This window comes from Gopherus evgoodei, chromosome 9 (genome assembly GCF_007399415.2).
Source record: "Gopherus evgoodei ecotype Sinaloan lineage chromosome 9, rGopEvg1_v1.p, whole genome shotgun sequence".
NCBI classification, from domain to species: domain Eukaryota; kingdom Metazoa; phylum Chordata; order Testudines; family Testudinidae; genus Gopherus; species Gopherus evgoodei.
Window position 1 is genome coordinate 50611413 of NC_044330.1, and position 22478 is coordinate 50633890.

A 22478-nucleotide genomic window follows, 5' to 3' on the forward strand; every position below is an offset into this window, starting at 1 on the left:
GGATGCCCTGGGATAAAGAGCAGTCATTTTTTAAACCTCGGGGTGCTTTCCACACCAACAGAAACACTCCAAATTACACAGAATGCAATTCCCCAATTCAGCAAAGCTCTGAATGTTAAGCATGGGACTCAATGCCATTGATGCGTGTGTTTCAGTGCTTTGCTGAAGCCGGTCACAGTGAGCAAAGTCTCCAAAGTCATCTTTTTTAAAGAGTTATGACGTTGTTGTTTTTTTCAAAGGAAAGCACATACTCGTATGTCTTCACCAGGTCTAAGTATCCCTGATCCTTGGGATTGCCCATTCTCTCCAGTACTGACAGAGGTAGGACTGTCTGTGCTATATATAGGGCCCAAAACTCTTTCCATTCCCAGCACATGATGCAAAAAGAAGTTAGTAGCCAGTTCTCCAATCCCTCTGTCTTTCTGTGGGACAGACCTGCTCCATGCCTGGGTTTCTCTCTTGAATAGGGCACTGCAACCCCTAACCTTTAGGCATCTAGAAAATCCCAGGAACAACACTGTGATCCACAAAGCCGGAGTTAGGTCCCTAGGATCCATATGCAATGAATGGGGAGAGACAGGAGCCTTAGAATGCAATCCACAAAAGCCAGCACAATAGGCAGAGAGCCACCTAAACTGATGAATGGGAGATGTGGACTAAACGAGGGTGTCCTAACCCCTGGCCCTCTCACAAAGGTAGGCTCCTAAGTCTGGGCCCCGTAGAGAGGTACCTCTCTCTGCTTGCAACTTACAACTGGGAACCCGCTCGTGAAGTCGGCTGGCTTGGACACCTAACACATTTCTTGCAGGAATGAGTTAAGTGCCTGCCTCACACCACACAAAACTGCTAGAGGAGGAGGAAGTGGCAGCACCCACCTTACACTTTTTAGCCCTGTGGTTAGCGCACTGGCCTGGGGTGTGGGAGAGTCAGGTTCAATTCCTCAGGCAGAAGTGGGGGAAGAATTTTAACCGGGGTCTCCTACACCTCTCAGAAGAGTGCTCTAACCACACAGCTATGGGATAGCTTGATGGGGGGGGGGGCGGGGCTCCCTTGGTCTCTCCTGCTGCTGTTGTTCCACTGTGGATAAATACTTAGCTACTGGGCCAGAACAGAGCGAGAGAGAATGACTCGGCAGTCCAGTGTTTAGGAGACACACTTGGGATGTGAGAGACCCTGGGTCCAGTCCCCTTCCCAAGTAATTATTCAATTCCTTATACGCAGTGGAACAGCTTCAACAGGAGAGACCAAGGGAGCCCCACCTAAGAAGATCCCATAGCTCAGTGGTTAGAGCCTTGCCTGAGAAGTGGGAAACTCCTGTTCAAATCTTTCCTACTCTTCAGACAAGGAGGGGGAATTGAACCAGGGTCTCTCAATCCCAGGTGAGTACTCTAATCACGGGCTAAACGTTATAAGGTGGGCACTGGCACCACCACCAGCTCCTCTAGCAGCCAGATTCTGAAGGGGTTCTGATTTAGTAGATGGCTTCTGAGCGCCTGACCAACTTGGGCCCCACCCACAAGTTAGGCAGACGAATGCCTATCTTCTCCAGCATTGTGAATTGCCCTGGGGCTTAGGCAGAGATAGACACCTACACAAATGCATGCATGCCCCAAAGAAAAAACAAAGGCACCAAGGGAACTGCTACTCTGACAATCCAGGTGCTGAGTCAGTTCAGGTGCCTATAGGATTTGGGGGAATTCTGTGCATCGCATTGGAGCCAAAACTAGCACGTAGGAGCCATCCTATGATAGCGACTAGGGTTCTCTTCTGATCTGGCTTCTGAGAGTTAACTCTTCTAGTGGGTGTTCCCTCACTAGCAACACATTCAGTCCCGTGCCCCTCCAATCTAATTTTAAATGTCCCAAGCAATGGAGCCTCCACCACTGCCCTAGAAATATTATTCCACGCTCTAAAACAACTTAGTGTCAACACATTTTTCCTGATATTCAGCCTAAATTTTATCTTTTCAATGTTTATCCTCTTCTCTCAAATTTTAAAGCTAATGTTAAAATTATATAATACACAGGTTGAGGAAATAATGTCTGTACATCTGGGTATAGTGCTTGGATTATCAACAAATGCAAAAGTTTGTTTTTAAAAGTCATATTGCACATAATCAGCAATATCCCAAATTTAGATGAATACATTTAGGAATATAGTTTAGATATTAGCATCCAAGTATTTGAGTACATCATTCATGAAAAGTTGTACAGAGAGTTGGTTGTGGAAAGCAAAATATATTACTGACTGAAGACCGTCCCTCAGTAATTGAGAATTAGGGTAAATTGTCCATTTAGAAAATACAATCCATCAGGGAAGTATTTCAGTTACTTTCCTTACTGCATTTCTCATCAGTACTAAAGGATGATTATGTCCATCCTGAGGGCTTGTCTACACTTACAACTCTGCAGCAAAGACACTACCTATGCCCACGGGAGAGCTTCACCCATTAGAGTAGAAACTCCACCACCCCGAGAGGGATTTTCCACATCCCTGAGTGATGTACTTATAACAACGCTCTTTTTGTTTCAACATAAGCCAATCCCTCTAGCCCTGTTTGTTGCTTTTCTCTGAACTCTTTCCAAATTGTCAATATCTTTCTGGTACTAACATGTTCAGGAACCAACACAGTCCAGATACAGACTCATCAGAACTGACAGAGGAGGATTATTACCTCCTGCTTCCATGATAGGACGTCTTTTCTCAGGAAGCCCAAAAGCACATTACCTCCTTTGCTGCTATATCAAAGAATTCCTGACATCTTTTAATTGCACTAACATGCTGCGCCTTGCCAGTTACTAATTCTTACTATTTATTTATTTTACTGAATCTGAAAATGTGCTAGACTCTTCAAGAATAATCAGGTAAAAGAGTATTTGGGACTTGCCACCTATGACAAAAATAAATAACTTTTAAAGTTACTGAAGAAAGTCCTTTTCTCACTGCTGCCACCGCACACCTCCCCATGTCCATTGGCTTTAACGTGGCTAGCTTAGTATGTGCTACACCAGTGTCTCTCAACCTTTCCAGACTACTGTACCTCTTTCAGGAGTCTGATTTGTCTTGTGTACCCCCCAAGTTTCACCTCACTTAAAAACTACTTGCTTATAAAATCAGACATAAAAATACAAAAAAGTGTCACAGCCAAACTGTTATTGAAAAAGGCTGACTTTCTCTTTTTACTATATAATTATAAAATAAATCAACTGGAATATAAATATTGTACTTACATTTCAGTGTATAGTATACAGAGCAGCATAAATATGTCATTGTTTGAATGAAATTTTAGTTTGTACTTACTTTGCTAGTGCTTTTTATGTAGCCTTTTGTAAAACCAGACAAATGTCTAGATGAGTTGATGTACCCCCCTGGAAGATCTCTGTGTACCCCCAGAGGTATGTGTCCCCCTGGTTGAGAACCACTGTGCTACACTACCGCTTGCTTTGTCGTGACTACGGTTTTAGAACGTGTTAGACTGAGCTAGCAAACATGATCTAACATCACACTTTAAATCCTAATCAAGAGGAGGCCTAAAAGGGGAGTCTTTCTATTATCAGATTTGGGAATCTGGTCTCAAACTTAGTTTAAACAGGCTTTTCTTGTGATTAGAGGCTGGTGACTAACACCCACTACATATGAATAGTAACTTTGGAAAGATTGAGCACTCCCAGAAGAAACATACTTATTTCACTCTTTCAAGCCCGAAGTTTTGTTCTAATTGTGCCCCTAACACAACCCACAGATCAGATGTACTAAGACAGACTTTGGATAACGGCTGCCATGAAATCAACTCTGACCCAGAAGATAAAAAGAGTTAGTTTCACAGCATCAAATGTGAATGAATAGGGCTTCTTGTGCGATTACAGAATAATGCTTTATATCTTTTCTATCTGCAACAAGGCATGAATCACTTTTGAAGGGAAAAATAGTTGTGGATATTAACGATATAAAAGGTTATTCTATAAAACACACTGGCAGCTCTATTCACAAAGATTATCCTGGAGGGAAATAACTGAACAATGGCAATCTGTTAGCATAATGGCTGTTAGTTGAATTTTCAATTTACTTGCATCCTGTGCTCCTAAGAAGTGTAGGACAGAAGAAATCTCTAAGGACTTGTCTACTCTACAAAAAATTCTATGCATACTTCCAGCAAGGAGGCAACTGCACCAATGCTAGCAGCCAGAGCTGTAACTAGCTATTTTTGCACCCGAGGAAAAAATATAAAATTGCCCATCCACCACCCCACGAAACACACACACACCCCCACAGCCGCCCGGCCCCGCAGAAACAAACCTTCCTTCCCCAGCAGCACCCCACCCCATTGAAACAAACCCTGCTTCCCCAGCGGCGCCCCACCAAAACAGCTGTGGGCCAAAAAGGAAGGTGGGGGGGAGAAACAGCACCCATTGGGTGACCAGATCACAGCAGTAAAATAGGACCTGCCCCCTCTCTGCTCAGCCCCACCATCACACCCCTCTTCACCCCTGAGCCCCCAGATGGCTTACTGTGTCCCTCCTAGTCAGTCCCCCACACACCACTTGCCTCTTTTCACCTTCTCCCTCCTCTGCCAGAAACCTCCATGCCTGCCCCTAGAACCTCTGCTGGCTCACTACTCGCCTCTTTGTACGCCCGCCACTTGCCCACCTGCTTGCCCCCGCACCCCCCCCACCAAGTATAAAGCCTCATTCAAAGCCCCAGGGGTCACTATAGTACTGCACACAACAATCAATCAATGCAGATGTAGATAAATCTCTGCATTATGCATTTTTGTATAAGGTAGTATAATTAAGGTAAAAGAAAACTGTCTTTTTGCTAGAAGTAGAATAAGATCCTCCCCCCACTTTGTAATCAATTGCCCTGTTGAATGAATGAGGTGTGAATGAGGAAGGCCTGGAAGGCAGGCACCTCCAGACAGCTGCAACCCTTGGAGAGGGGCTGGGAGCCAGACCAAGGACAATCAAACTTGTCAAGTGGTCTGACCAGAAAAGAGCAGACATACTGACAGCCTAGGGGGTTAAAAGCAAGCACCTTCGTTTGGGAACAACCTCTTTGCAGCACTGGGACACCCCCCAGCCCAGAGAACAGCATCAAAAAGGACCAACAGACACAGTCCCAGATTTTGAACCTGGGAGATTTGCCCCCCTCCAGCCACCGACTCGCCGCTCACCTCCTCACCCCCCACCCCCAAGTATAAAGCCTCATTCAGAGACCCAGGGGGTCACTATATTAATGCACACAGCAGTCAGTCAATGCAATATCAACAATTAAAATACTGAAAATGGATGACCCCCTCCATCCACTGACTCGCCGCTCGCCTTCTCACCCCCCCTCCAAGTATCAGAGGCGGCAGGTTTGTAGAAATTTTGGTGGTGCCTGGAACGCTCAGAGCCACTCCCCCCAACCTCTGCCCCACATCTGCCTAAGGCTCTGCAAGGGAGTTTGGGTGGAGGGAGATCTGGGATGCAGGCTCTGGGTTGGGGCAGGGGATGGTGTGTAGGACGGTTGGGAGCTTGGGCTCTGGGATGGAGTCTGGGGTGCAGGTTCTGGGACGGAGTTTGGGTGCTGGGTGCAGGCTCCAGGCTGGGGCACACGGTGGGGGTGCAGAATGGGTGGAGGAGTGCAGGCTCTGGGAGGGAGTCTAGGGTACATGCTCTGGGATGGAGTTTGAGTGCTGGGTGCACGCTCCGGGCTGGGGAACAAGGTGGGAGTGCAGGATGGGTGGAGGAGTGCAGGCTCTGGGAGGGAGTGCGGAGGGCTGGGTGCAGGCTCTGGGAGAGAGTCTGGGGTGCAGGCTCTGGGAGGGAGTTTGGGTGCTGAGTGCAGGCTCCAGGCTGGGGCACGGGGTGAGGGTGCAGGATGGTGGAGGGTGCAGGCTCTGGGACAGCATCTGGGGGCTGGAGAGGGGGTGTGGGCTCTGGGAGGGGCTGGTGGGTGCTGCGGGGGAGGGGACTGCCATTACATTTGGCTTTCTTCCTCCCCTGCTGCCCCTCACCGTAGCCTCACTGAGGGTGGCGGATGGGGCTGCCTCTTGCCCAGTTTGCAGGAGTGGTGGCTGTGGGGGGCCGGATCACAGGGTCAAACACTCACCAAAGCCCCAGAAGCTGCTCAGGTGAGTGAGATCCACTGGCTGCAGATGATCCTGTCTGTCTCCCACCGGAACCCCTTGGCATCTCCTCCAGGTGGGTGCTGGGGGAGGACAGGGCTGAGAAGCATGTGTGTGCCCCTCCTCTCCCCTCTCCTCCCACTCCTGACGTGCAGCAGCTGCCTCAGCGGGCTGCTCAGCTGCCTGCTGGAGTCCTGTTGCCAAGGCAGCAGCAGCTTTCATTCTGGCAGGGAAGCTCCTGGACCCTTCCACGCCCCTCAGATTTAGGCACCCAAGGCAAGTGCCTCACTCGCCTCGCCCTTGTTACGGCACTGCTAGCAGCAGTGTATTTGCTACAAAGCAAAGGGAACTTTAAATCACTTGTATGCCACATAGTGATAAAAACACCTGAGCCCTGACTATACTACAGTATTGTACACATTTCTAATGTAGCTGTGACTCACAAAACAGCACTAAGTGTTAGGCAAGTATCAGATTTTGAAATACTAATAGCTGTATAAAACAACAGGTTTTACAGCAGCCTTGAGCTATCTACAAGGCAGCTGTCTACAAGGTAATTCCTTCTAAACGAACTGCAGTCCAGAGAGGAGACAATAATACATTTTTACCTGAGCATTCCTGCCTGAAAGTGTCTGTCTTCAAGACTGAGGAAATGGAGTTTAATGGATGTCAGGGAAGTTCAGAGCTTCTGTAATGTACATACAGAGGGTCATCCATATTGATGCTGGGAATAGCTCTAGGGAAGAGCAAAGAATATGAGAGAGTCTGATGGGTGAGTGGTGACATCTTCAGCAATTTTATGATTCTCTCAGGATATGTCGCAGGTTACAATAATTCTCCCAGACCTGGTACACAGATTCATTCTAGCGGGGCTTCAGCAGGCACACTAGAAATAGCAATATGGATGCTCCAGCTCATGTTTTCAAGCCCACCTGACCCCCCTGAGCTACAGAATGACCACACTGCTATTTTTTGAACTGTAGGTCAAGCTCCGCTAACATGAACATGTCTTCCCAACTACAGTGTAAATATACTCTAGGCTTTGGCACCTGGAACCTGGCTGGCTCACAGGATAATCTGTTTGAAACTTCATTTTGAATCAGTCTTTGAGTGAGCCATACACACCTCTACCCTGCTATAAGGCGGTCAAGGGGAGCCAAAAATCCCTACCGCGTTATAGCTGAAACCCCATTATGTGTGCCTTATTGTCTGAATTTGTCTAGCTTCAATTTCCAGGTAATGGAACACATTATACCCTTCTCAGCTAAAATGAAGAGTTCATTGTTAAATGAATGTAGATACTTACAGACTATAATCAAGTCACCCCTTAACCTTCTCTTTGTTAAGCTAAATAGATTGAGCTCTTTGAGTCTATCCTATAAGGCAGATTTGCTAATTCTTTAATCGTTCTTGTGGATGAACCCTCTCCAATTTATCAACATCCTTCTTGTATCGGAAGCACCACACGCTATTCCAACAGGGTCACATCAGTGCCAAATACAGAGGTAAAATAACCTCTTCATTCCTCCTCGAGAGTCTCCTGTTTATGCATCCCAGAATTGCATTAGCTATTTTGGCCTCTGATGGGGTGGCCTTACCACACTTGCCCTGAAGGGGTTAAGGTAGGCCTGAGGGGCCAATTAACCTATTAGGCAGCAAGCTGGAGGAATTAAGACTGAGAAAAAAGCCTTAATTAGAAGACGCTCACCTGTGAAGGAACAAACAGGGCTTCAATAAAGCCAGGGAGCAGACAGCAGAAGTAGGTTGCAGGCCCTTCCTCGGGGAGGGGTGGTGTGTTCAGGCTACAGAGGGAAGTGTCATACAGTTACTCCCTGGGAGGAGGGAGTTTTGAAACTGGCAAACCCAGAGAAGGAAGGGAGAGCCAGAAGTTTAGAAAAGGGTTCAGGGAACACAGCAAGGCCTGGAATGGAACAGACCTTGATTGCTGACTAGGGTCCCTGAGCCAGAACCCAGAATAGAGAGCGGGCCTGGGTTTCCCAACCATCCACTGGGAAAGTGGCACTGGCAGGACTGTGATAGGGACTGCCTGAGCCTGTTGGAGGGAAGCAACTTTCCAACCTGAGAAAGGGAAACCACCCACTCGGTGACCCAGCCAGAGGGCCAAGTCATGAAGAGGACACTGAGGTTCCTGGAGTGAGAGAAGGGCTGCAGGCTGAGAGTGGTAGAGGGTAACCCCTGGAAGGGGCATTGGCCTGGCAGAGCTAATCTCCAGAATGGGCAGGAGGAAGTGCCATCCTGCAGGGAGTAGAGGCCCCTGGCACATAGCACAGCATCACACTGGGAGCTCACATTCAACCAATTTGCCACCATACCCCCACATCTTTATCAGTGTCACTGTTTTCCAGGATTGAGTCCCCCATCTTGTAATTATGGCCTGCATTCTTTGTTCTTGGGTATATGTTTACCTTTAGCCATATTAAAAACACATATTGTTTGCCTGTGCCCAGTTTTCCAAGTGATCCAGATCACTCTGAGTCAGTGACCTGACCGCTTCATAATTTACCACTCCCTCAATTATAGTGTCATCTGCAAACTTCATCAGTGATGATTTCATCTTTTCTTCTGGGTCATTGATAAAAATGTCATAGTGTAGGGAGAAGAACCAATCACTGCAGGACCCCACTGTAAATAGACCCGCTTGATGATTACTCCCTGTTTATAATTACATTTTGATACTTCTGTTAACCAGTTTTAAATCCATTTAACATGTGCCACGTTAATGTTGCATCATTCGTATTTTTTAATCAAAATGTCATGCAGTACCAAGTCAAATGCCTTACATAAGTCTAAGTATATTATGTTAACACTATTATCTTTATCAATCAAACTTGTAATCTCATCAAAAACTGAGATCAAGTTAGTTTGACAGGATCAGCTTTCAATGAACCCATGTTGATTTGCATCACTTATATTACACTCCTTTAATTCTTTATTAATCAAGTCCTGTATCAATTGCTCCATTATCTCGCCACAGGACTGATGTCAGGCTGACAGACCTTAATTTACCCTTTTTTAAAAAAACTGACACAACAGTACCTTTCTTCCAGTCTTCTAGAATGTCCTCTGTGCGCTAAGACTTATTCAGAATCAAAGGTCATGGTCCAGCTAGCTAGGCAACCAGGTCTTTTAAAACAAACTCTTCACTGCAAGTTATCTGGACCTGCTGATTTTAAAATGTATAACTTTAATAGCTTCTGTTAAACATTCTACAGAGACTATATCATCTGTTTTTTCCCCAAATACAGAACAGAACGCTGCATTGATGTTGATAATTTTATCATTTCCATCTATTAATGGACCATGGCCCTCCTCCTTATTGTCCTGAACTCTGTTGGCCATAGATGTGTCCTTGTGTCCCTTTGCTTCCCTTATCACTTTTCTACAATTCCTAATTTCTGATTTATATTCATTATTAACAACTTCTCTTTTCTTCCATTTGTTTTATATATATTATTTTTATAGCTGCTTTCACTTCCCTGCTAAACCATTGTCAGTTTAACTAGTATGGCTTTCTTCCTCAATTGTGACTTTTTGGACTGCTAGTAAAGTGTTCCTGAATGATTCCCAATTATCATTCACATTTTTTTGATTAAATTCTTTCTACCAGCTGATTCTAGCTTTGTGAAACTGGCCCTATCAAAGATAGGCAGCGAGTGGAGGTGTGGGGGGTAGGTGTCCAAGTCCTGATCACTTGTACCTAAACTACCATTAATTTTTAGTTCTAAGATTAGTTTCTCTTTATCTGTTAGGACAAGGTCTAATGAAGAATTCTCCAGGGTTGGCTGCATCACCTTTTAGTTAGGAAAATATCATCTATAATATTTAAAAATTCCAAGGATGTTTTTAGTACTGGCAACAGGAGACCACCAGCATGTCACCCAGATTGAAATCCCCGATCATCATGCAGCTTTTTCCTATACATTACAGATAGGTGTATAAGGAGGCAGTCATTCTGTTCCCTAGTGATTTGGTAGTTTGTAGCAGACACTAACTAACACTTGTTCTTGTGTTATATCTGATAGAATATTGATCCATAAACATTCAAGATCATTTTCTTTGTGTTATCAATGACCTGAAAACAAATAATGCCATTTGTGACATAGAGAGCTACCCCACTCCATGTTTGCCTACTCAGTCCTTTGTAAATAGGTCAGAACCATTGATTTTAACATTCCAATTGTGCGAATCAACACAGAAAGTTTCAGTAATACCAAACAGATCAAATTTATGCTGATAAATGAGTAATTCCAATTCCTCTTGTTTGTGACCCAGGCTCCTAGCATGGGTGTACAGGCAATTAAAGAATGTATCTTCACGTCCTTTGGTTCTTTTGTTCTCAATGTCTCAATTTTGTCCTGAGTGCTCATAACTTCCAAGCTATACAGCCCCAGTTCCTATAGAAGGTGGACCAATGTTCCACAAAACCAACGCCCTCTGCTCTGCACCACTTACCTAGTTCACTTCCAGAATCTTCTGCCTTCTGTCTTCCTTTGCTCACGGGACACGAAGAATCTCAGAAGAACACTTGTATTGAGTTCAACTTGCCAAAACATTTGGCTTGCATCCAAGATAAGAAATATTCTTCCTACAGCTGGCCAAAACCTACAAATGGGTTTTTCGCTCCATGGAAAAATTCAACTTTTTGACAAAAAAATCGAAAAAAAAAATTTTTTTTGGCTAAAACCCAAAACTTTCTATTGGCAATGCCGCTACATTGCCTTATGAAAGTTGTAGTTCAGGCACCTCACACACCATTCTCTAAAGACTGGGATCCCTGGCTGAACTACATCTCCCAGGTGGCCCCAGAGTTTCCTCAGTTGCTGAGCTCTTGCAGTGCATAATTGGAGATGTTCTCGGGCCAGGGAGTCCAGCCAATAAAGGAGATTGTGGGACACAAGGCACCTGAACTGCAACTCCCACGAGGTAGTGTGATGGCACTTCCAAATCAAAATTTTCAAATTACAGCCAAAAGACTTTCAGTAGTTAGACAAAAATGTTCAGTTTGTGTGTGTGTGTTTGGGCAGGGTGGGAGCTGTCTTTGTTCTCTTTTGTTTTACAAAATGTTGACATTTTCCCTAGAAAGCAGTCTTTTTTCATGAAAAAATAATATTTGTCTTAAACAGTCTTCCATAAAAAATAGTTAATAGAATATCTCCATAGTGTCCTTATTCTTTCATTTGAAAGTCTGAATATGACCTCCTCAACTGTTTTCAGTGGATAGTGCTTGTATTTGGTGATCTTCTTCAAATCTTTTGGACCTATGCAAATCCGTAACTTACTAGTTTTATTACAGTGACCTAAGTGGTTGGTGTTTGTATTTGCTTACTACAACTATTCTACTCTGACATCTTTTCTCAGCGTAGACAAGTCCTTGTGGAGAATGTACATTGAGTGGCACACTGAGATCAATATAATGTGATTTTATCATGCATCCCACTCCATTAAACTCTCCACATTTTAAAATCTTGTGTATCTTGTTGCATAGACAAATTACGTACCCATTTGTTCATCTACACTTGCAGAACGCTCTACAGGGCTCATTTCTCCTGGCAGCCCACCTCAGCCCTTCTGGCTGTTGTACTCATTGTGGGATGCTGTGGCTCCAACCACGAGTTCCACAGGTTGGAGGAAATACTTCCTTTTTATTCATTTTAAACCTGCTGCCTATTAATTGCATTGGGTGACCCCTATTTGTGTGTTATGTGAAGGAGTAAACAAAACTTCTCCCTTCACATTCCTCCTTAGTCAACTCTTTTCCAAACAAACAGAAAAATCCCAGTCGTCTTAATCTCTCCGCCTACAGAAGCTTTTCCATACCCCTATTCATTTTTGTGGCCCTTCTCTAAACCTTTTCCAATTCTATTCAAGGTGTGGGCATACGATGGATTTATATAATGGCATGATATTTTCTGCCTCATTATCTATCCTTTTCCTAATGGTTCCTTACATTGTTAGCTTTTTTGACTGCCGGTGCACGCTAAGCAGATGTTTCCAGAGAACGATCCATAATGACTCCAAAATCTCTTTCCTAAGTGTTAAGAGCTAATTTAGATCCCATTATTTTGTATGAATAGTTGGGATTATGTTTTCCAGTGTGCATTACTTTGCGTTTATCTGCCATTTTGTTGCCCTGCCATCCAGTTTTGTGAGATCCCTTTGTAACTCTTCAGAGCCTCCTTTAGACTTAACTATCTTCAGTAATTTTGTATTGTCTGCAAATGATTTTCCAGTTCATTTATGAATAAGGCTAAGATTTTGTCATGCATCTTTTTAGTAAAAATCACAGACAAGTCACGGGCAATAAAGAAAAATTCATGAAAGCCTGTGACCTATCCATGACTTTTACTAAAAAGATGCATGACAAAATGGGGAGCTGCAAGGTCCTCACACCACCCCAGGGGGCCTGCCTGGGAGCTGTGGGACCCGTGGGACCCTGCAGCTCCCACACACAGTGAGCTCAAGTCACGGAGGTCTCTGAAAGTCATGGATTCCATGACTTCTGTGACCTCCATGAAAATCGTAGCCCTATTTATGAATATGTTGAATAGCACTGGTCACAGTACAGGACACCACTACTTCTGCCCACTGTGAAAACTGACCATTTATTCTTACTCTTTGTTTCCTGTCTTTTAACCAGTTACTCAGCCAAGGACTCTCCCTCTTATCCCAGCACTGCTTACTTTACTTAAGAGCCTTTGGTAAGGGACCTTGTCAAACGCTTTTTGAAAGCCCAAGTACACTGTAGTCACTGGACCACCCTTCTCCATGTTTCCCCCCCCCCCAAAGAATTCTAATAGATTGGTGAGGAATGATTACCCTTTACAAAAAACATGTTGACTCTTCTTCAACAAATCATGGTCATTTCTGTGTCTGATAATTCTGTTCTTTACTATAGTTTCAACCAATTTGCCTGGTACTGAAGTTGGGCTTAGCTGCTTGTGATTGCGGGGATCACCTCTGGAGTCTTTCTAAAAAATTGCTGTCACATTCGCTATTCTGCCTGCCCCTGTTTTCCAGCTCCCAGATGCTCTGAATCTTAATTCCTGCTCCCAACCCCTTTTTTGCCCCCCTCTTGACTTTAAGTCTGCAGAATATGCTAAATAAATCAGCCCCTGCAGTAGGCTCCTGGTTAATGAAGACCACATGGACTTCGGAACACCTACAAGGAGGCAAAGGAGAAGTGGGGAGCCTGGGCAAATAGAAAACAGCTGGCATGCAGAGGTTAGGTAGGTAGGAACCATGCTGAGTTTGTAAGCTCTGGAGAGTTCCCTGGTCCCTACCACCCAGTGTGATCTAGAACTCCCTGTTCCCTGGCTTCCCCAGCCCTCTAGAGTTTAAGAGTGCCATAGGGTATCTTTCCCTCTGCCTCCCAACACATACCAAAGATTTCAATTCCATTAAAAAAAAACAAACCTAATGAAATTACCAAGCAAAAATAAACTTTTTTATCCTGAGTTAAGGCTGCAAGTACAGAACAGTAGGAGGTAAAAAAATTTACAAGAACTTTGTAGACAAATAAACCATTATTAGAAACCCAGGAATTTCAGTAATAAGAAGATAATTGTTTTAAAATTTTAATACTTTTTGTTTGTTTGGGAATATGTTTATTATAAGATATCTTAAATAGTTTCTTTAAGTCTTGTTAAGTTGTGCAACCGGGAACCTTACCTTCATCTTTTCCTGGGAATATATAAAATCATTAAGATTAGTCATTGATAATGGCACAAAAGCAACATACTTAGAGAACCCTGGGTGCCTTATAAAAACATGCAACAAACAAAGCTGCAAACAGCTGAAAAGAGGGCTGCTCCAAGTAAAATACACCTTCACTGGATACTCCCTTTCCTGCATTTAGTGTTTAACTTAAAAAACAACAAAACATAAAACTCCATCTTAAGCAAATAAAAGCTTTTTTCTTCTTTTGCTTGTTCCTAGTTCCCTCTACCTCAGAGAGAGGCTCCAATCCCCTTATTTCTTCAGGTAAATCCGACAGAATAATAGCTCTTACAGCACGTAGCAATAGAGTGTCTCAGAAGAAAATAATCCACCACCATATTGCAAAGGATTATAATGATACGACTTGGTGGTCTCAGCTACAGCTATCTCAACAAGTATAATAAAACTAAACTCTCATTCTTAGAGATGATGGTTTGAGGCACATTGGAAAGCTTGTATTGCCACTAGGCCTGCTCTATCTGTTGTATGGCTAAATAAAAGAGGACAAATTCAATGTTGCACTATGTCCACATGTGCTAATGAGGCTGACACAAAGGAGTCATAGGCCCAGAGTAAACTCTCCCCCATGGAATATCCCCAAGCACAAAGGGATGTTGCATAGCCTCTGCAAGACCTCACGTGCTCACAGTGACCAATAGGAGGCCACTGTAGTAGAAGCACAAGTTAGGGCAGCTCTCAGATTAGGCATGACCCGGAGGAGTCATGTTAAATAACACTGTATTAAAACATGGCTTTGCAGCCAGTGTAGCTTGGGACAAGTAATGTTTCACAGCATGTCAGCTGATCATGGGTAAACCCCAGTACTAGTAGGTTTACCCACAATTATCTAACACAATGTTAAACAAAACTAGTCTACGTCTACATTTACTGCAAAGACACATTTAGCACCATGTTAGTTAATGCAGCTCCTCGAGGTCATGTCCTAACACTTCCTAATTTCCTATTGAAGGTAAGCACTATGTGAACTCCAATACATAAAGTCTGTTAGTACCAAAATATCTGAAATGTGCTCTGTAGGGCCAGCCTTTGGGTCTCATTGATGTGGGACACTTAGCATGATAAAGAAGAATCTTAACCTCAGGGTTTTTTTTAAAAGTAGGTTTTCTAGCTGATTGCCTTGTGGCACTAGCCTTGAAAATATAAACCAATTAAAAGCGACTGTAGGAATGTATGGAAGAAGCAGCTGGACTCCATTTCTGCAATAGGAGGCTGAAAGGAACCCAAAAATCACACAAACTTTTTATGGAAAATGACAACGTTAAGTTTAGAGAGTATCTCAAAGAACTTTCTCACTAACCCTCCCCCAATAGTTTTGCTTTTTCATATGCATAGTGACAGGACAGTGGTGCAAATGTTAAGTGAAGATAGGTAGGAAAATGATCTGTAGGTCCACCCAAAGCTGCAAAGCTAGATGTGATGCTCCATATTTGAGGAGTCATCTTTTCTGGGTATGTCTACACTACGGGATTATTCCGATTTTACAGAAACCGGGTTTTGGAAGCAGATTGTATAAAGTCGAGTGCATGCGGCCACACTAAGCACATTAATTCGGCGATGTGCTACCGAGGCTAGCATCAATTTCTGGAGCATTGCACTGTGTGTAGCTATCCCATAGCTATCCCACAGTCTACCCTGCCCATTGAAATTCTGGGTTGAGATCCCAATGTATGATGGGGCAAAAACAATGTCGCGGGTGATTCTGGGTAAATGTTGTCACTCAATCCTCCTTCCGTGAAAGCAACGGCAGACAATCATTTCGCGCCCTTTTCCCTGGATTGCCCGGGCAGACGTCATAGCACAGCAACCATAGAGCCTGTTCAGCTTTTTTTCACTGCCACCGTATGTCTACTGGATGTTCCTAGCAGACGCAGTACTGGAGCGCTACACAGCAGCATCCCCTTGCCTTTTGCAAGTTAGCAAAGACAGTTACCAGCTCTACTGTACCGTCTGCTGCTTTGCAAGTTGACAATGACAGTTACCAGTCATACTGTACTGTCTGCTGCTGTCTTGGGTGCTCCTGGCCAGCCTCGGTGAGGTCTCCCAGGGGCGCATGGACAAAAATGGGAATGACTCCCCAGGTCATTCTCTTCTTTAAGTTTTGTCTAAAGGGAGAGTCAGTCCTGCCTGGAATATCAGGCAAGCCTACTAAAGAACCAGAGAGGCAAACGGCCGCGCCGGGTCAGAGGCCCAGACATCCCGCAGAAATGATGAGCTGCATGCCATTCTAGGGGATGCCCCTGCAACAACGCCACCCGTTGCTTCCCTCCTCGTCCACCCCTCCTGGGCTACCGTGGCAGTTATCTCCCCCATTTGTGTGATGAAGTAATAAAGAATGCATGAATAAGAAATAACACTGACTTTATTGCCTCTGCAAGCAGAGATCAAAGCGGGGAGGGGAGGGCAGCCTCCAGCTGCTATGATATTCCAAGCAGGAGTGAATCTCCAGGTTCTTTAAGACAAATCTTAAAGAAGAGAATGACCTAGGAGTCATTCCCATTTTTGTCCATGTGCCCCGGGCCAACCTCACCGAGGCCAGCCAGGAGCACTCACAGGATGACGATGACGGAGATCAGTCATATGCACCATCTGCCGTCCGCAAGGCAAGGGAAAGGAAGGGGATGCTGTTGTGTAGCGCTGCAGCACTGTGTCTGCCAGCAGCATCCAGTAGACATATGGTGACATTGAAAAAAGGCGAGAAATGATTTTTTTCCTTTTGGTTTCACGGGTGCGGGGAAGGCGACGACATATACCCTGAACCACCCGTGACAATGTTTTTGACCCTTCAGGTTTTGGGAACTCAGCCAAGAATTCAAATGGTTTTCGGAGACTGCGGGAACTGTGGGATAGCTACAATCGTTAGTCGCCCCTCCCTCCATGAGCGTCCATTTCATTCTTTGGCTTTCTGGTACACTTGTCTCAGCTCCTTAAGTTTCAGCACTGTGTTGAGTCTCTGTTGTGGCCTCTGTCCATCATAGCCTTGGAGATTTTTTTCAAATGTTTTGGCATTTCGTCTATTGGAACAGAGTTCTGATAGAACAGATTCATCTCCCCATACAAAGATCAGATTCAGTATCTCCTGTATGGTCCATGCTGGAGCTCTTTTTTGATTCTGGAACTGCATGGTCACCTGTGCTGATCAGTGCTCCATGCTGGGCAAACAGGAAATGAAATTTAAAAGTTCGCCGGGCTTTTCTTGTCTATCTGGCCAGTGCATCCAAGTTCAGATTGATGTCCAGAGCAGTCACAATGGTGCACTGTGGGATAAGTCCCGGAGGCCAATACCATCGAATTGCAGCCACACTAACCCTAATTTGAAATGGCAATACCGATTTCAGCACTACTCTCCTCGTTGGGGAGGAGTACAGATATCAATATTACGAGCCCTTTATATCGAAATAAAGGGCTTTGTTGTGTGGATGGGTGCAGTGTTAATTCGGTTTAATGCAGCTAAATTCGAAATAAACTCGTAGTGTAGACCAGGCCTCTGATACATAAATAACAAGTGATATGAGGATGAGAATTCATTCTTACTAGTCATGCCTTCCATGAGTTCATTCATCTTTTTGCTAGTTCTATCTTGTCCTCTGCAGAGTTGCAGCTGTTGAAATGTAATAAATCATTCCAAAAGGTGCAGTATGTTCTAGCACTCAGAAAAGTCTGGCATTTTTATAACTTGTGATTTTGGCTGAACTACACTGGAATCACACAGGGCAAATATGATCCACGTAAAAGATTTTTCTAGTCCTCCTTTAAAAAGCTCCATGTATTTATCTTTTGCTTTTTTTCTACTGAACATACTTGATCACGAACTACTGAGAACTAGAAATGAGGAAGACCTGGGAGAGAAAACATGGACCTGAAAACTGAGGTGATCTTAATGTTTCATTGAACAGTGCTCACTGAATTAGCAGCTATTCAATACTTTGTTTTAGCTTCATTGTTAAAATTGGCTCCAGGCCTCCATTATTCAAACCCTGCCCTGAAGACAGAATTAATAATTTCCTCACGGGCTTTTCTATTGCACTCAGAGTACTTGACACTGTGTAGTACTTTATATGTTCGGAACACAGTGCCCATTGACTTCAGTTGCAGTTGTGAGAGCTCAGCACTTCTGCAAATCAGACCTCAAGGTCTGTGAATCTGTGTACTCAAAAGCTTGTCTCCCCCCCCACACACACATGTTGGTCTAATACAGGGGTTCTCAAATTGGGGGTTGGGACCCTTCAGGGAGTTACAAGGTTATTACAAGGGTGGTGGCCTTGAGCGGTCAGCCTCCACCTCAAACCCTGCTTTGCATCCAGCATTTATAATGGTGTTAAATATATAAACAAGTGTTTTTAATTTATAAGGGGGGGGTTGCACTCAGAGGCTTGCTATGTGAAAGGGGTCACCAGTACAAAAGTTTGAGAACTACTGGTCTAATCAAAGATATTACCTCACCCACCTTCTCTATTTAAGCACCCAAGGAACACACAGTTAGTGACCACCTATGAAAAGTCTTGCTGAAGTGGCTTGACTAGCATCACAAAGGAATTCTGTGGCAGAGGCAGGGATAGAATCTAGTTCTACAGAGCAGCATTCAACTGTTTTAACCCTGAGACCACCTCTTCTCTTCCGGCAATTCCCTGGCTCCTTCACCACACACTTTCCAACTTCTGCAACAAATGAGATGTGTAGCCTACAGACAAGAGCCTCATTAATTACACAACCACAATTCATCCCCAGAGAAAGTCTATCCTGTGCGCTAAATCATATATGTAGAAATCATATATGATCATGTAAATAAATACTGTATTATAATCCATACACACAAGAGGGCTGAATTAAAAGTTCCACAGACAACCTTAATTCTGGCATTTCCTAATGTTGAGTGCTTGATTTGTAACCTTTATGTTCTTTTAATGCAGTTGTGTGCGTGTAATTTCTTAGGTATTTTTAAAAGCAAATTAAATAAACCAAAATTTTACCATGTGAGACCATACTGACACCCACTTTATTCATCAGCAGGACTGGAACATTTAGATCGACCACAGACATCCGCCACTTGGGCTAACAGAGTAACTGAAAGCAGAAGTAAGTTGTCGTCTAGGTCAGGGGTTCTCAACCTTTTTCTTTCTGGGTGCCCCCCGCTGGCCCCTGGCGCAGCCCTAAGGTTTTTTTCCAACATGGTGTCTGTATGGCCAATTGTCGGTCATCCAAAGGTCACACTGGTACTGTGTGCAGCACCGTGGTGCGGTGTGCAACATTAGAGTGCCATGTGCATTTTTCCCACTCTTTTCCTGGTCACCTAGGGGTCAGGCTAGTGTCGTGTGCAGTCTCTCACTCTTCTGCCTGGTAACCCAAGGGTCAGATTAGTGCTGTGTGCATAACACCAGCGTGCCGTGGGCAAAGGGATCCAATCTGACCAATTGTAGTTCAGTTAAAATGGTCAGATTAGGGTTGTGTGCAAAACCATGCTAGTGTGCTGGCTGCAGCTTCTAGCAGCTTCTAGTGTGCTGTGTGCAAATCCTATCTGCGTAGGGGGCAACAGCTCGGAACCTGGAGGGCGTAGGAGCTAGGGACCAATCAGATCCTGACAAGTGTAAAAAGGGCCTTTGAATAAAACCATGCCTCATGCCGAGATCTGCAGGAGTATCTATATACTGACTGAAGGACCTGATCAGCCCTTCGGCCAGGGGTCGGATACAGCCGGCTCGGGACGTGTCATTTTATTGCTTTTTCAACGTTATCTTCTACGGATTCGGTATGCTTCTGGTGTCTGTTCTGCTGGTCAGCTGCACCTGGAATACGGTACTTGCTTTCTAATTTTCCTTTCTGTGCTTTGCTTAGCCTCTTCTCTTTTTCCCTCTCTTATTTGGTACAGAACTGCATATATTGTTATCTGATGTAAAGTTGTGCATATATGGTATATAAGAACTGAGTCGTTGTAATAACTGCTGTTGAAGTTAATTGGTGTTGTATTTGATAATAGTATTTGGTCAGTGGGCACACAGTTTGTTTTATTTGGTATATTCGTTTACCTGGTTTTACAGAGCGGTTAATTTTGAATCATTTGGTTCCTTGTTGATAAATGTAAACAGATTGCTTCAGGTCGTGTAAAGGTTTCTTGTTCCAATAGTACTGTTAGTTGGTAAACATGCTCCTCCCCAGCCCAAGTTGTGATTTTCTCCCTGTTAATAAACGGCCACGTGGTGTTTTGAAATTTACATTTGTCTGGTGTTAATTTTCCTCTCTCAATCAAACAATTCACCGAACCTGCATTAGGGACGGACAGCCCCAACATGCTATAAAAACTCCACAGCCCAGCTATGCCACAACAACTGTTTTTCTGCATATAAAAGTCAAGGCCGGCATTAGGGGGTAGCAAGGAGGGCAATTGCCTGGAGCCCCACACCACAGAGGGCACCGCGAAGCTAAATTGCTCAGGCTTCAACTTCAACCCCGGGTAGTGGGGTTCAGGGCCCCGGGCTGCAGTCCCATGCGGCAGGGCTTCAGCTTCCTGCCTGGGCCCTAGTGAGTCTAACGCCAGTCATGCTTGGTGGACCCCCCTCCCCGGTACCTGCTTGTGGCCCCCAAGAGAGCACCAGACTCCTGGTTGAGAACCACTGCTCTAGGTGGACAAGAAGAAAAAGGGCATGAGACACCCACTTTGCAAATGGGTTTCACAGGTATTTGCTGACAGCAGAGAAATGTTGAAACTCATGAATCTTGGATTCCATTTAGGCTCTGGAGGGGAGTGTTCTCCAGTGGGCAGATTCTTCTGCCTCAGTTTAATTCAGCTTCTCCCTATCCTGTCTCTTACTACCACTTCCTGGGTTCCTCATCACAGTCATCCCTGCAACCTCAAGTCTCTTTGTCTCTGTCTCAGGGTATTTCTACTCTGCACATTTACTTATAGCAGCTTAATACATACATAAGAACATCAGAATGGCCATACTGGGTCATACCAATTATCCATCTAGCTCAGTACCTTGTCTTGCAACAGTGGCCAGTGCCAGGTGCTTCAAAAGGAATGAACAGAACAGGGCAATTATTGAGTGATCCATCCCGTCATCTAGTTCCAGCTTCAGGAAGTCGAAAGTTTAGGGACACCCAAAGCACAGGCTAGCATCCTTGACCACCTTGGTTAATAGCCACTGATGGACCTATCCTCCATTAACTTAACTAGTTCTTTTTTTAACCAAGTTATTTCACGAGGACGGTGGTGAAGCACTGGAATGGGTTACCTAGGGAAGTGGTGGAATCTCCATCCTTAGAGGTTTTTAAGGCCTGGCTTGACAAAGCCCTGGCTGGGATGATTTAGTTGGTGTTGGTCCTGCTTTGAAGCAGGGGATTGGACTAGATGACCTTTTAAGGTCTCTTCCAACCCTAATATTCTATTAGTTATACTTTTGGCCTTCACATCCCCTGGCAAAACGTTCCACAGGTTGACTATGCGTCACATGAAGAAATACTTCCTTATGTTCGTTTAAAACTTGTTGCCTATTAATTTCATCAGGTGACTCCTAGTCCCTGTGTTATGTGAAGGTGTACATAAAACTTCTCTATTCACTTTCTCCACGTCATTCATGATTTTACAGACCTCCATCTTGTCATCTCTTCTCTGAGTTGAACAGAGTCTTTTTAGTCTCTCCTCATATGGAAGCTGTTTGATACTCCTAATAATTTTTGTTGTCCTTCTCTGTTCCTTTTTCCAATTCTAATATATCTTTTTTGAGATGGGGCAGCCAGAACTGCATGCATTATTCAAGGTGTGAGTGTACCATGGATTAATATAGTGGCATTATGATCTTTTCTGTCTTATCTATCCCCTTCTCAATTAGGGTGACCAGACAGCAAGTGTGAAAAATCGGGACAGAGAGTGGGGGGTAATAAGCACCTATGTAAGACAAAGCCCCAAATATCTGGACTGTCTCTATAAAATCAGGACATCTGGTCACCCTATTCCTAATGGTTCCTAACACTGTTAGCTATTTTTCAAAGCTGCTGTACATTGAACAGATGTTTTCAAAGAACCATCCACAATGATTCCAAGGTATCTTTCTTGAATGGTAACAGCTAATTTAGACTCCATCCATTTGTACGTATAGTTGGGATGTTTTCCCATGTGCATTACTCTGTACTTAACAACATTGGGTTTCATCTGCCATTTTGTTGCCATTCACCTAATTTAGTGAGATCCTTTTGTAACTCTTCCCAGACAGCTTTGGACTTACCTACCCTGAATAATTTTGTATCATCTGCAAATTTTGCTGCCTCACTGTTTACCCCTTTTTCCAGATCATTTATGAATACAGTAACTCTTCGCTTAACATTGTAGTTATGTTCCTGAAAAAATGTGACTTTAAGAGAAATGATGTTAAGCTAATCCAATTTCCCCATAAGAATAAATGTAAATGGGAGGTGGGAGTGGTTTAGGTTCCAGGGAATTTTTTTCACCAGACAAAAGATTTTTTATATATATATACACACACACACACACACACACACACACACAGTATAAGTTTTAAAGAAACAATTTAATACTATACACAGCAATGATGATTGTGAAGCTTGGTTGAGGTGGTGGAGTCAGAGGGTGGAAAAGGGTTGGATATTTCCCAGGGAATGCCTT

At 44.1% G+C, this 22478-nt stretch overlaps 1 protein-coding gene across 4 annotated transcripts in view; it reads right to left on the minus strand.

Annotated features, from left to right (window-relative positions):
- The window catches only part of PPP2R3A (protein phosphatase 2 regulatory subunit B''alpha), a 165029-nt gene that overhangs the window by 136270 nt on the left and 6281 nt on the right, over positions 1-22478 (minus strand). The window contains exon 2 of one of the 4 annotated variants that reach the window (XM_030575842.1): positions 6715-6842. The exons of 2 other annotated variants lie outside the window; for them this stretch is intronic. The gene's annotated coding sequence lies outside the window, so the exon portion shown is untranslated. Of the gene's footprint in view, positions 1-6090; positions 6166-6714; positions 6843-22478 lie in introns of those variants that run through there. One more of the 4 variants, XM_030575841.1, reaches the window with a different exon arrangement.